Source organism: Orcinus orca, chromosome 2 (genome assembly GCF_937001465.1).
Source record: "Orcinus orca chromosome 2, mOrcOrc1.1, whole genome shotgun sequence".
In the NCBI taxonomy this organism is placed as follows: Eukaryota; Metazoa; Chordata; class Mammalia; order Artiodactyla; family Delphinidae; genus Orcinus; species Orcinus orca.
Window position 1 is genome coordinate 192,780,758 of NC_064560.1, and position 14,324 is coordinate 192,795,081.

Below are 14,324 nucleotides of genomic sequence, written 5' to 3' on the forward strand. Positions count from 1 at the left end.
GGAGAACTGAAAACCCCACGGGCAGTGAGGGGCAAAGCACCGGGCTCCCAGGCTGTGATCCTTCTACCTCTCTGTGTCTCTGCGTCTGCCTCTTCCTCCCGGCTTCCTCTGCCACCCCGTCCTGGCTCAGGTCCCAGTGTCCGTCACATGGACCATTACAACTCCATCACTGGTCTCCCAGCCTGCAGCCTCAGCTTCCCCGGCTTCTTTGCAACAGCTCTCAGTGGATCATTTTAAAACACACACCTCAGTATATGCCCTACCAGGCTGGAAACCTTCAAACGTGTCTCCCCCCAGAGCAGTTTCCAAAGCGGTGTTCCAGGGCACCATAGCTCCTCAAGAATGGTGTTTCTTGGAACAAAGGTTCTGTGCCCAAATTATATTGGGAATTCTGGGCGGAGCAACACAAAGCGAGTGTCCACACAGCTGGACCTCTCAGAGCCCTTCCAGTACAAATGTTCCTGTGAAACTCCCAGAAAGCGGGAGTGACTCCCTGTTTCCAAGCTTGTTTGGAAACCTTCTTCCTCTTTCTTTTGTGGAAAAGGTGTTTCAGGGAGTACAGTGTGGGGAAAGGTGACCTAAAGAATGAAGTCCAAATTCCTCAGCCTCGCATTGGGGATCTTCTGTGATTGGGCCTTAAGGTCACGGAGAATCAAGTGAATTGTCTCAAAATGGGTTTTTCTGTAGCCATAAAAGCCTCCCTTGGGAACAGACGAACTGAAATTAAGCAAAAGTGATCTTACATCACAGCTTTTCAGAGTATTTGCAGGCGTGTGATCCTGGTAGCACACTCCCGTAAATATTGATTTGACACACGCCTTTTGTTTTATAAAAAGGATGAAACCGAGGTTGAAACAGGAGCAGGACACACAGACGTGGCCTGGCCGTGTGCTAACAGGGGCAGCACTCTCTCCACTTCACCAGGGATGAGTGCATCCCTAGATAAACAGGTTTTGGAGAGTCAGGGAGCAAGTTGTACCTGCTGGAGTGCTGACCGGGAAGATTAATGGGATAAACACAGGAAGCAAATACAGAGGAGCCTGAGGGGGTAGAGGCCATAGTGATTTTCACCGGTTGGTTAGACTGAACTGCAGGATTTCAAGAGGAGAGAATTATGGTCAAGGAATAAAATCTCCTGTTGAGAAAGGATGGTGATAAAATGCTTCTGGGGAAGTCCAGCCAGCTCCAGAAAGCCCTCATCTAGAATATTTGAAGAATCAGCCATGTGTAAGGATTTTTTTTAAGCATTAGTGCCTTACTTCTGGTTTCCTGGAAGCAGAGCCCGACACAGGGCTTCCGGGACACACAGTATAATGAAGTAGATGTCTTAGGAGAAAGGGAATGAGGGAAAAGGAACAGCTCGGGGAGGCAGCAAGGCTGTGTCCTCCACTGACGTCTAACTTCCATCTGGTCCACGGGGAGCCCAGGGATGTGAATTGCACCACAGAGCTGGTCCCAGCTTGAAGCAAAGGCTGACTTTTATGCCGGAGTATCAGGGTGTTATCGGCCGCCCCACTCCAGGGAGTGAGGGGCTTGTGATACAACCGTCCAAAAGAAGCGGCTTCTTTCAGCTGAAGGCAGTTCTCCAGAGAGGGGGCAACTATGAGCTGTGAGCAGGCAGCACTCAGGGGGGAGACGGAGGCTCTGCAGAAGCAGAGGGGATCTGGTGGGATACACACAGCGGCATCCACTGTAATACACCTCCTACATGCTGCAGACGGGGAAACTGAGGTCCAGGGAACGTCAATGACTTGCCAAAGATCACATTACTCAGTCTCTGAGGTTAGGGCCCTATTGTCAACATGTTTCACAGTTTCATCCATACATCCTTGAAGGCTGAGTGTGGCCTCTGGTAGAATCTGTCTTTTGTGTTTGCTCAGCGCAATGACTGTCGAACTTGTGGGCATGATATGAGACATATCTCTTTAAACTGGTGGCATACTTCAGGGCCTCGACATTGCTGCGTCTGTAGTACAGACTGTAATGAACTGTCTTCTCTTTATGCTTGTGCCTAGGGGTAACTTTCTTGTAAAAGGGACTAGTTTAAAAAACAAACAGACAGCAATATCCTCTCCAATATGTTTCCCTAAGGGATAAAAATGCATCCTCAAATGAATACGAATGTTGGAATCACAGAATTTAGAGCTAGGAAGGGAATCTCAGAGGTCACCTAGGGAGTGGAGATGGGGGAGGAGCTCATTTTCAGCACCAACAATGAAACATCACACTCTTTCTTCACCCACCTTTTCCTTTGGCAGGTGTTTACTGTAAGCCTGCAGGTCAGAAGCAGTTAATTCTTTCTCTCCATTCTAATAGTCAGACACATGTAGGCAATAAAATAATATCCAGGATATTCTGTAATATCACTTGCAGCCAATAAGAGCTTCTAAACCATGTGTGAGAATCTAAACTACCACCTGAGTTGATATTGTTCCATCCCAAAGCAAAGAAACTTGACATTTTAATTAACTTGTGTGGCCTGATCATGGGCAAATGTAGGTGGTATCTTGAAATATGGAAACAGCACTTGAATCTCAATTTCAACCTTCGAATATCTCTTGGAGTCTGAGGATGCCTAATTGGAACTCAGTGAATATTTTCATATTATAGATGGGGAAACTGAGGCCCAGGGTAGGGAAGTGATTTTCCCAAGGCTGCACAGTAAAGGAGACACAAAACTGAAACTCAAAGTCAGACATTTCCTCAGGACTCAGGGATAACCCACATGAAATGTTAGGGCCAATGGGGCTTCCCTGGTGGAGCAGCGGTTGAGAGTCCGCCTGCCGATGCAGGGGACATAGGTTCGTGCCCCGGTCCGGGAAGATCCCACATGCCGCGGAGCGGCTGGGCCCATGAGCCATGGCCGCTGAGCCTGCGTGTCCGGAGCCTGTGCTCCGCAATGGGAGAGGCCACAACAGTGAGAGACCCAAGTTAGGGCCAAGAAGATAATGAGTGAACTTGCGCATTGCAAACAGAAGAGTTCTCTACATAGGTAAGCGCTGGCCCTTCTGGAGTCCATCCTTTTGAAAGACTCCCTTGACAAGCAGAAAGACTTGAAAAGTCAGCAGGAACAGGGAGAAGCTCAGGACTTACAGTTTTTAATGAGGAGAATCAGGACGTTTTTCTGTGGCTTTTCTTGAAGGTGATCCCTATAACGCTGACGGACGATCCCTTCCCATTTTAATAGCAGTCTGGTGGTGATATCATAGCAAATAAATTTAAGTGACATGTGGAGTGCAGTTGCAGAATTTAAACTCTAACCAAGCACTGTATTTTTTTTTTCTGAAGATGTGACACAGAGCTGATTGACCTGCATTCTTGAGCCATATTTATAGGGCAAAAGCTTTCTTGGCAGCGACGTGAATCAGTTCGTGATCTTCAAGACTAATAGGATAAGCCAGCAAGAAAAGCTGGGTGTGTGTGACTCTCTACCTCTAGAAGGGCTGGAGTCATTATAGTGCTCCCTGGGTACCACTGAGTTCAATGCCACCCTGACTCAGGGTGCCCACCCAAGGTGCTGTTCCCATTAATGAGAGCTGCCGCCACAGGTGCCAAGACAGCTAGGACGATGTGGGGTCATTTGAAGGGCATTGCTGAACCCCTTTCTTTGAACCTCTCCTGCTGATTCTGAAATGCCTTTAGAGTGGCTCAGTTCAATTTTGTTCATTGACATCCAAGCTGGAAGGGAGCAGAGAGTATCTAAATTGACATTGTCATTTGACAAATGGAAAAACAGAGGCTCGTCCCAGGAGTGTGTCTCACCTGTGATCACAGCTAGTGACAGAGCCAGAGCTAGAACCTAGTTCTAGACCCTAAAACTGTTGGGTTTTCCTGGAGTTCTGATTTCACCATGTCCTGTAGTCGTCCCAGCTGGACAAAACTATAGTGGGTAGCATCAGGCTCTGCTGTGAATAACACAGCCACATATTCGTTCTTCAACAAATAACTTTACTGAGTATCTATTATATGTGAAGTACTCTTCTAAGCACTGGGAACATCGTGATGAACTAGATAAAGGCTTTGCTTTCATGAACTTCTAGGGAAAGAGATGTGCTGATAAACTAATAAACAAGTAAACAGATAATGTCAAGGAATTAGATAACCCTATAAGAAAAACAATAAAGCCATGTAAGCACTTAGAGGGAGAGAGATGATTCTAGGGACTATTCTGGAGAGACTGACCAGGAAAGCTCTCACTGTGGAGGTGACCTTTGAGCGGAGACAAAGTAATGAAACAAGTCATATGAAGAGCCCTCCAGGCCGAGTGGAGAGTAGGTGCAAAGGCCTTGGGGTGAGAATTAGCTTGATGCATTCAAGGAACAGAAAACAGATCAATGTAACTAGAGTGAAAGGAATAAGATGAGAGTCTTAGGGCAAGATAGCTCAACTCAAATAATGTTAGTGGGAAAAAGTAAGGAAGCAGAGGTGGTAGCAGATCACTCCTGAGTGATTTTCATATAAACGGGAGCATAGAAGCAGGGGTGTGTCTAGAAGTGAATGTGGGGTCTAGAGAACTGTTCTTAATTTGTGAGATATTCCAGCATGGTTGTGTGCTGATGGGGACGGTCCAGTAGAGAAGGAAAGAGTGGTGACATAGGAGAGACAATGACGCTGGAAGAAACAAAGTCCTTGAGTAGGAAAGTGCTTGGAACCCTGGTGTGTGCTGGAAAGGACCACTGTTGATGAGTCCGGGACCAATTCTTCCACGATAACAGGATGAATGCAAACAGCTTGGTTGATTTTTGAGGTGGGAAGATTCAGTAGTTTTTTTCTTATTGCTCTTATGTTAGTTTCTCAGGGTAATAGTAGGTGAAACCCACTTCTACATATATACCCAAGAGAAATGAAAACATATGTCTACTCAAAAACTTGTACATGAATGTTCAAGCATTATTTATAAGAGCCAAAAAGTGAACCCAAATGTCCATTAACTGATGAATGGCAAAATGAAAAAATATCGTGTGGTATATCCATATAAGGGACAATTTTTCAACAATAAAAAGAAATGAAGTATTGATCCATGCCACAACATAGACGACCCTTGAAAGTATTATGCTAAGTGACAGAAGCCAGCCACCACCAGAGACCACAAGTTATATAATTTCACTTATATGAAATGTCCAGAATAAGCAAATCTATGGAGACAGAAAGTGGATTAGTGGTTGCCTAGGACTGAGATGGGGGTTGGAGAGGAAAGGGGAAGTGACTATAATAGGTATAAAGTTTCTTTTTGGGGTGATGAAAATGTTCTAAAATTGACTGTGGTGATGGTTGCACAACTCTGTGATTATACTAAAAACCATTGCATTTTAGACTTTAAATGGCTGGATTGTATGGTATGTGAATTATATCTCAATAAAGCTGTTAACAAAATAGGAGAAGAAAGCATCTGTTGTCTTAGTCTGCTCCAACTGCCATAACAAAATACCATAGACTGGGTGACCTAAACAAAAGCAATTTAGTTCTCACAGCTCTGGAGGCTGGGAAGTCCATGATCAAGGTGCCAGCTGATTTGATTCATGGTGAGACTCACTTCCTGGTGTGCAGACAGCCACCTTCTTGCTGTGTCCTCACATGGTCTTTCCTCGGTGCTGAGAGAGAGATTGAGCTCTGGTATCTCTTATTATAAGGGCACTAATCCAGTTATAAAGACCCCACCATCATCACCTCATCTAGCCCCAATGACCTCCCAAAGGTCCCATCTCCAAATCCCAAATGCCATCACACTGGGGGTTAGGGCATATGTGGATTTTGGTGGAGGACACATATTTTCAGTCTATAATGGCTGTGGATGGGGTAGGGTGTTGGAGACGAAGAAAAAGACGAGGAATGGGATCTCGGAAGGGGACCATGAGTTGGCTGTGGACATATAATAGGATCGTTGGACAGTTCCAAAGGCAGCCTTGAGGTTTATGATCAAAATTTAAAGTGATAAAAAAAAAAAAAAATTTAAAGTGATAGGACTCAGCACAGTTAGTGTTTCATTGTTAGGTTTTTTTTTTCCTCAGCTACGTTTTCTAATAATGTACAGGGATAGGCAGAGAGTTGAATTTAAGCAGGGTTGGAGTTTTAGCAGGAGAGGGTGAGCAGAGGGAACTGAGAATCCAAGGGAGTCATTATAGTGAGGAACCTTGGATTCTAAGGTGGGGAAGTAAGAATAGGAGGACAGGAAGGGAACGGACAGTGAAAGATGGGAGGGGCAGTGGGGTGGGGTCCTAGAGGGTCAGGGAGGTGCTGGAGTGATGGTCTCAGAACAAGTGAGAGGGAAGAAGGGAGGTGGTGGGTCGTCCAAGCTTGGTGTGTTAGTTTGGGTTCTCCAGAGAAACAGAACCAATAGGAGATATACACATATATATCATAAAATATTATTATGAATAATAATAGAATATATATCTCAACATATCATATTACAATGAACTGGCTCATCGAGAAGTCTCAGGATCCACAGTCAGCAAGCTAGAGTTCCAGGACTGCTGATGGTGTAGTTTCAGTCCAAGTTCAAGTCTGAAGGCCCAGATGGAAGGCAGTCAGGCAGGCAAACTTCCCTCTTACTCTCAGGAGGATCAGCTTTTTTTGTTCTTTACCAGCCATTCAATGAGCTGAATGAGGCCCACCCACACTGGGGAGGGCAATCTGCTTTACTCAATCTACCCATTCAATGCTAATCTCATCTAAAAAAAGCCCTCATAGACACACCCAGAATCATGTTTGACCAAATGTCTGGGATACGCATGGCCCAGTCAAACTGATACACAAAGTTAACCATCATACATGGTATGCCTGAAATTGAGATTTGGGAAGTGGAGCATTGTTGGTACTGAAAAAACAGAGACATAAGACATGAGTTGGATTTGTGTTCTGTCTTCTGGGACAGTGCAGTCTGGTCGAGGAGATGGAATAAGCATACAGATGATGCTAATTCAAGACCAAGGGTTCTAAGAATCACAAATCCACGTAGTGTTATATTATGGACTGAATTGTATCCGCCCTCCAAAATTCATATGTTGAAGCCTTAATCCCCAGGGCCTCAGAATGTGATCATATTTGGAGGTGGGCGTTCAAAGATGTGATTAAGTCAAAATGAGGCCTTTAGAGTGGACCCTACTCCAATATGATTGGTGTCCTTATAAGAAGAGGAAATTTGGACACACAGAGAGACACCAGGGATGCGTGTGCACAGAGGAAAGGCCAAGTAAGGACAAAGAAGAAGAAAGCCATCTTCAAGCCAAGGGAAGAGACCTTAGAGGAAACCAACCCTGCCGACACCTTGATCTTGGACTTCCAGCCAAACTTCATAGCCAGAACTATGAGAAAATAAATTTCTGTTGTTTAATTTACCAGCCTGTGGTATTCTATTCTGGCAGTCCTAGCAGACTAATACAGGGTACAAGGAGAAAGACATTTCATGTGGCTGGAGAATAAAGAAATTCTTCCTGAAGTCTTTCAAAAACCTATGAACAGAGTTGACTAAAGGAGATGTGGCTTCAGTGCTCGAAAGATTTGCAACCACGGTGCTGGCTGAGGGTCACGGGGCAGAAGAGCCTTTGAGACAGAGATGAGAAATTTCACAGGTGTGTGTGTGTGCATGTGTGTGTGCACGTGCATTTGTGGGGCTGTGCATTACAAGAACAAAGGCAGGAGACAGGAGAGCATGGGGTGGGTCAGGGGGCAATGAGAGGCTGGGTTTGGTAGGGATGAATAAGAGGATTAGGCTGGGGTCACGTTGCGGATACTGCTCTGGTGTGTGCCCCTACTTCTCCAGGGCTTGATGAAGATAAGGGATGTGGGAGCCACTGTTTTCCCAGAAGTTACCTGGAGGAGAGGATGCACTGATGGGCGGTCATCTTAGTAGTGACAGTGAGTCTAGACCCCACCTGTGAGATACAGACAGGACAAGTCACTGGAGGCCGTTAGGAGCATCAACAAGGAAGGAGTCCGGCACCCCCAAAGGGCATGGGAAACTTAGCAGAGGTTGGCTCCTTGCAAAGAGAACTTGAGCTTGGGGGTGGTTCCTTAGGAAGGAGCAAAGTCGGGGAGATAAACTAATGGAACCAATATCTCTTGAGCAGATTCCGGGTCCCAAATACTCTATAGGCCCTTTATGCCCGTGATCTCAGCTCCTTCTCACAACGACCCAGTGAGAAGAGCGCCCTTACCCCTACCTTGCAGATGAGGAAACAGGCTCAGAGAGGGCAGTCACGTGCCCAAGTTAGAGACTGAGCTATACAACCTAAATGTCCCTGCTTTGCTCCCCTACCCCACCCTGCCTCTGCAGTCATGTTTGCAAGGACAGATTGCCTGGCCAGTGGGGCTGCCTGCCCAGTTCGGGTTGACAAGTTTCTGCCCACCCCTGTGGTATGAACAGGCATTGTTCTCCCGGTCAGAGGACTTTCTCTACCATCTAGGTCTCCCTGGGTTCTCAAGGCCACAAGACCAGCAATCACAGATTCAAAGGAAGCATTCTAGTCCAGGGAAAGCCTCAGGGCTCAGAGACCTATAAGGTTAGGGTTAAGGTTAGGGTTAGGGTTAAGGTTAGGGGGATGTGACAAGTGTGCTCATAACGTTCTCTGAACGCTGGCAGAGGCTGACCTTTCAGAGCACGACTGATGAACTGGAGGATAATTCTTTTCAGCCAGGACCCGTCCAAGCAGAGACAAAGAACAAATTTCACGTGCCCTGCAGCCTGGCGCATCGCACTTTAACCTTCAGCGGCAGGAGGCCTGGGGGAAATTTCATTTATTGGTGCTTACGATGCACCCCGTGCTCTGCACATATCATCTTGTAGCTTAGAAGCACTAAGGTCAACTCAGCAGGAGGGCGAAAGCCTTGTCACATGGGCCAGCATGCGACACCCCCAGAGACCTGTTGGGTGGACAGAACGTGGGGCGGTTCTTCTGGCTTGTCCCCCATGACTGTGCTGAGAGCATCGCTGGGACAGTTTGCAGTCTGAGCGCCTGGCGAGGGACAGAACATCTGAGTTCCCCACGTCATCACTGCCACTGCCAAGCCTCTTGGATGGTTTCTGCTCTTCTGGCAATTTCAAGCCTTTTCCCCAAGGGCTCAGCGGCTGCCTCTCCTTGCTGCGAGCATTTCGACTGTGAATTCAGCACAAAATCAAAGGCTGTTCTGTATTTTTCTCCTTTCTTTACTAGGAAATGTTCTGTTTCATTAGAGCAGATTTGAGCCATTGGTCCTCCTCCACCAGAAAGATTTTGTGTGCACAGTGATCCCGCTGGGCCAACTCTCGAGATAGCCCTTATTTTCTGAGCTAGTGGTTCAGCGGGGGTGGATTCAAGGAAATGTATTAGTGTGGAACCGCGTCTATTAGTCTCCGTCTCTCAAATCAGTTGGCTTCTCTCCCGCTGGTCTAGATCACAGCCCTATTAACCTTCCAGATACGGCAGCTAAGGCTCCTCTTCTCCATCCTTCCCTGTCACTCACCTGGAAAGGCTCAGTGAGCCTGGAGCAGGAAGGAGGGGAAAGGCTACTGCAGAAGTTGGGAGTAAATGTGTGAAGGGGTCCAGGGTACCAGGGGAAAGGGGAGGATAAAACTAGGACCAAGAAGGCTGAGGGGAGTGGCTGGAAGGTATCAGATGAACCAATTTTCTGAGAACCCGTTACAAGTCAGACACTGCCCTGAGCCTTTCAAGCTCAACATCCCAGGCAGGGAGATCCTTCTAAAACATAACTCTGACCTCACTACTTCGCTGCTTAAAACTCTTCGAGGGCACTTTGGAACCCATAGAATAAAGGTCCAAACTGCTTCTTATGCCACTGAAGATGCCCCAGCTCTGGACCCTGCCTAGTTTTTGACCATCCGCCCTTCCCTTCTTACTGCATGCCGTCATCCCTGATTGCACACGCAGACTGACACCGGCAGTTCCCCAGAGATCCTCTCGTGGCTCTGAGCATCCAGGAGATGCGGAGCCCTTTAGCCAGGATGCCCTTCCGTGTCTTCATCTGTCAGATAATGCCTACGTGCTCTTTAAGTGTCTCCTCCTGTGGGTGCATCCTCTCTTCTCCCCCAGGCTGGGACAATCGCTCTTTGGATTCTCACATGCCCCATCACAAGCCCCATCCTACACACATTCCCCACGTGATAATAATTTGTCTTCTCCACTTGGAGGTGAGCTCCTTGAGGGCTGGACCTGGGCCTTTCATCCCTGATCCCCAGAACCCTGCATGGTGCCGAGCCTGTGGCTGGCCCTCTGAAAATGCCTGTGTGTGGATGAATGGCTGGGCCCATTTGCAAATAGGTTGGCAGCATACCAAACTCCTTTCAAAAGCAGTGTCAGAAAGCTCCTGGTAACCAGTTGCTTTTTGGTTCCTATGGAGGTGGCTGGAGCGATGTGGACCATTTGAAGCCAAGGGGGTCATCAGAGGGCTTCAACGGGTACAGGCGTGGAGGGACCCACATTTCCAGCAAGTCCAGGAGAGGAAACAAGAAAACCACTGGAAGATCTGGCTTCTAAGCCATTCATGCCCAGGCAACTCAAAAGGCAGCAGAACACTCCAGGCTAAGCCACTCTCAAGCCAGCATCAATAATCTAATGGCTACAGAACGGCTAGCTTGCCCTTCCTCACTTGTACAAGCCCAGGGCACCCCGTGCCCCAGCATTTAGACTTTCATTCATTCACTTACCAACTCCTTCATTCCCTCAACACATAACCTACAAAGCACCAGCTCTATGCCAGGCTCTTTGCTAGTGTCTGGCAATTCAGAGATGGGCAGAGACAGTGGACTCTCTGAAGGATGTGGTAAGCAGGTGGTCCATCCAGCATGATGAATGCCACGGTGGATTAAAATACAGAGAAAGGCTCCTCACTTGGTCAGGGGTTCATGCATCTCGGTTTCTCCATCTTGCAGTGGGGGCTTGACATCTCTGGTATTCTATGCAATTCCAAGAAAACAGGGGCCTGAATAGTCCTGGGGAGCCCAAGGTAAGGTCTTCTCAGGACTCAGAGAGAGGAGCTTCAGCCGGTCTGGCTGGGGCAGGCCATGTTCCCTCCACGGAGCGCCAGGCCTTCTCAACAGCCAACCCGGTCCTTTCTCCCTTGGCCGGCTGAGGCAGCTGCTGGCCTCTGCCTAGTTTCCCGACAGAAGAGGGATGTAGAAGGGGCCAGGGCTGAGAGGATCTCTGGCCTTCCTCGGAGGGGGCCTTCCCTATACTTACAATCTGGGCTTTGCAAGGTGGCCTTGTCTGCGTCTCGTTCCAAATATGGCCAAGGACTGGTTAATCTTCGGGGAGCACTGAATGCTCAGCTGCAGCGAGGGCCATTTTTCACTCTGACACTATCACCCCCCAGCCTTTTGCTGTGTGAGCTCGTGCTTGCTGTCACTGCATCTGCTTTTCAGACCAGGGACCGCCGTTTGCAGTGGAAAGTCAGTCCTTCCGGGTTGCTGTATCTCCTGCCTCTGACCCAGGTAAAATCCCTCCCCCTGGCCCTTCCCCATCAGAAGGATGCAAGAGTGGTCCTTCCCCATCATAACTAGTACCAGCTGGCGCCAGTTGGACTTTTGAGATGGGTAAACTCCACCCTAATCCTCACTCAACACTCCCCTGCCTTCACTTGGGGTGTTCTGTCTCCACTTTTCACCAGCCAGTCCTCGAGAGCAGGGAGTTGCATCTTCTCCTTCTCTTGCCTTCCTGCTAAATTGAGTTCAGAAACAGCAGACATCCAAGGAAGACAGTAAATGTCACTTGATTGGCTAAGGTCAGAAGAGCTGGGAGACCTGAAATCAGAGATTGTGGAAAGGTCCTCAGTTTTTCCCACCAGTGAAGACTGGAACTTGCCCTTATGGGGGTGGCTGGGGATGAGTCAGGGACAGGCAATGCGGCCTGGAGGCTGCTGCCTGTGGCATCAGAGAGAAAGTGTGCATTAATCAGAGCTCCCCAGGGAAACAGAGCCAACAGGAGATAGATAGATAGGTGGATTTATTATAAGAATTGGCTTATTTGATTATGGACCCAGACAAATCCCAGGATTGGCAGTGGCCAGCTGGAGACCCAGGAGGGCCGGTGGAGTAGTCCCAGTCTGAAGGCCAGCAGGCTGAAGACCCAGGAAGAGCAGATGTTTCAGTTCCCATTCGAAAGCAGGAAAAAGCTCATGTCCCAGCTCAAAGGCAGTCAGGCAGGAGGAGTTCCCTCTTACTCAGTCTTTTTCTTCTATTCATGCCTTCAAATGATTAGGTGAGGCCCACCCACACTGGGGAGGGCAATCTGCTTTGCTCAGACAGCTGATTCAAATGTTAATTTCACCCAGAAACACCCTCACCTGCACTCCTAGGATAATGTTTGACCAAATATACAGGCACTTATGGCCCAGTCAAGGTGACACAGGGAATGAAGCATTACAGGGAGAATCTTGCACTGAACTTCTTTGTACTGAGTCTCACCACTTTACAGAGTGATTAGCCATTTGATGAGGAAAGCGTAGCCCCGGACTGTCAGCATTTGTATCCTGGATTTGTCACTTTCCCTCTGTGGGAACTGGGAAACTTGTTTAACCTTCTGTGTCTAAGTTATCTCCTGAGTAAAGTGGAGCTATAAATAGAAACCACGTGGTGGTATTGTGAATATCGGAAGAGCTGTGACCATGTGAAGTTTGCTTAGCGCACTTAGCACAGTGTCTGGTGCATAACACATGCACAACAATTGTGAGCTATTACTATGATGTTATTACAAACCTCTCTCCCCTCCCCTCCCCTCCTGACTGTGAGGTAACTCAGTCCAGAGAAAAGTGCATGGGGTTTGGATCCAGGGAGACCAAAGCTGGCTCCCTTTCTTAGCAGCTGCACATCTTGAGAAAATCACTTATGTTCTCTGTGCCTCGTGTCCCTTGTCTGTAAATGGGGATTATGTGACCTCACTAGATTGTTTCAGGGATTAGAAAAGTATGCATACAGTGTTCAGCCCGTGTAAGACACTCAGCAGCCGCTGGTTCCTTCTCCACCCCTGAATGGCAGAGACTACCCCATCTTTCCTCAGCGTCCCCAGAGAGCACCTACCATGTAGGAAACATTCACAAAATAGGTTGAAGGCAGTGGCTTTGCCACCTGAGAAGCATAACCCCACTCATCCCCAGAGATGCCTTCTAGAGATTGGGCACAACAGGCACCAAGCGTGGCATCATATCCGCACAGTCTCTGGGAGGGCAGTCAGTGCCACAAGCATTTGGCAAGCTCTTGCCGGTGCCAGGTGGAAGTGAGCTGATGGAAGGCAGGACAGACAGCTGGTGGGAGAAGAGAGAGGCCATCTCTCAACTCTGGGGCAGATGGAAGTGGACAGACAGAATCAACTGTATTTGAGAATGATTCAGAACAAAGTGGAAGATTACTCCAGGTCCTCTAGCCCAGCTGCCTCCTGCCCTGGAGGAGAAGGTGTCCCAGGCGCTGGTGCCATGACTCCGGACACTACGTCTATTGAGGCCCATGAACCATCACCCCACTGACTAATGGCCTTCTTTATGTCAACCTGGCGTCTTCAGTCTGTAAAGTACCTGCACCTCATCACAGTCCCAAGAGGCAGGCCAGACAGGGGTAATGGATCCCATTTTTCAGAAGAGTAAACTGAGACTGAGAGAAGTGCAGAGATTTGCCCAGGGTCATACAGCTAGTAAGCAGCAGCTCTTCTCATTGTCAGGTTAGTGTTCTTTTCTCCATGAAGACAAAACTAGTGTCCTTTCCAAGTGTCCCTGGTGTCTGGCCAGGCAGAATGCACAGCCTCACAGCTGTGTTTTGGGCTGGCAGACATCCCCAAGTGACTGGAGATGGAGGATTTCTTCAACAGCAAATTGAATCTAAGTCACTGTGACAGGAGCTGGGCATCTGACTCCAAGTCAGTGCAAGTTGTCAGGACGTATGTCTCACCCTCCAGGTCATTTCTTCCCAGCACTTGTCAGTCACTCTGCACGAGGTCTCCTCCCCTCACCCCCCCTTCCCCCCTCTCCCCCGCCTCCCCCCCTTCCTCCTCTTTATTATCTGCCCCTTTTCTTCCATCTTATTCCATAATCTCTTTTCTTGATCGGATTGCAACACAAAGTTCATATTTTAATGGACTAGCCTTGGGATAATGTCACCGATATTTTTAAAAACCATTCAAGGGACTTTTGGTTTTTTTTTTTGGTCCCCTTTAGAGTCAGGGATTTTTAACCTGGTGCCATGCATAGTGGTTGGCTGTAAAAGCGACAGAGAATACGGGAAGTTATATTAAACATTTTTGTAGTTATGATTTTATGTGAATTGAGGACGGGGGTGCATAACACTCATCAAATTCTCAAAATGGTATAAACCCAGAAAGGCAAAGTCCTTTCTTATGGCCTTA

The 14,324-nt window shown here is 47.9% G+C and overlaps 1 long non-coding RNA gene across 3 annotated transcripts in view; it reads left to right on the top strand.

The window, feature by feature from the left end:
* Positions 1-14,324, top strand: part of LOC117199581 (uncharacterized) — a 43,422-nt gene that overhangs the window by 19,006 nt on the left and 10,092 nt on the right. The gene's annotated exons all lie outside the window — the stretch shown is intronic.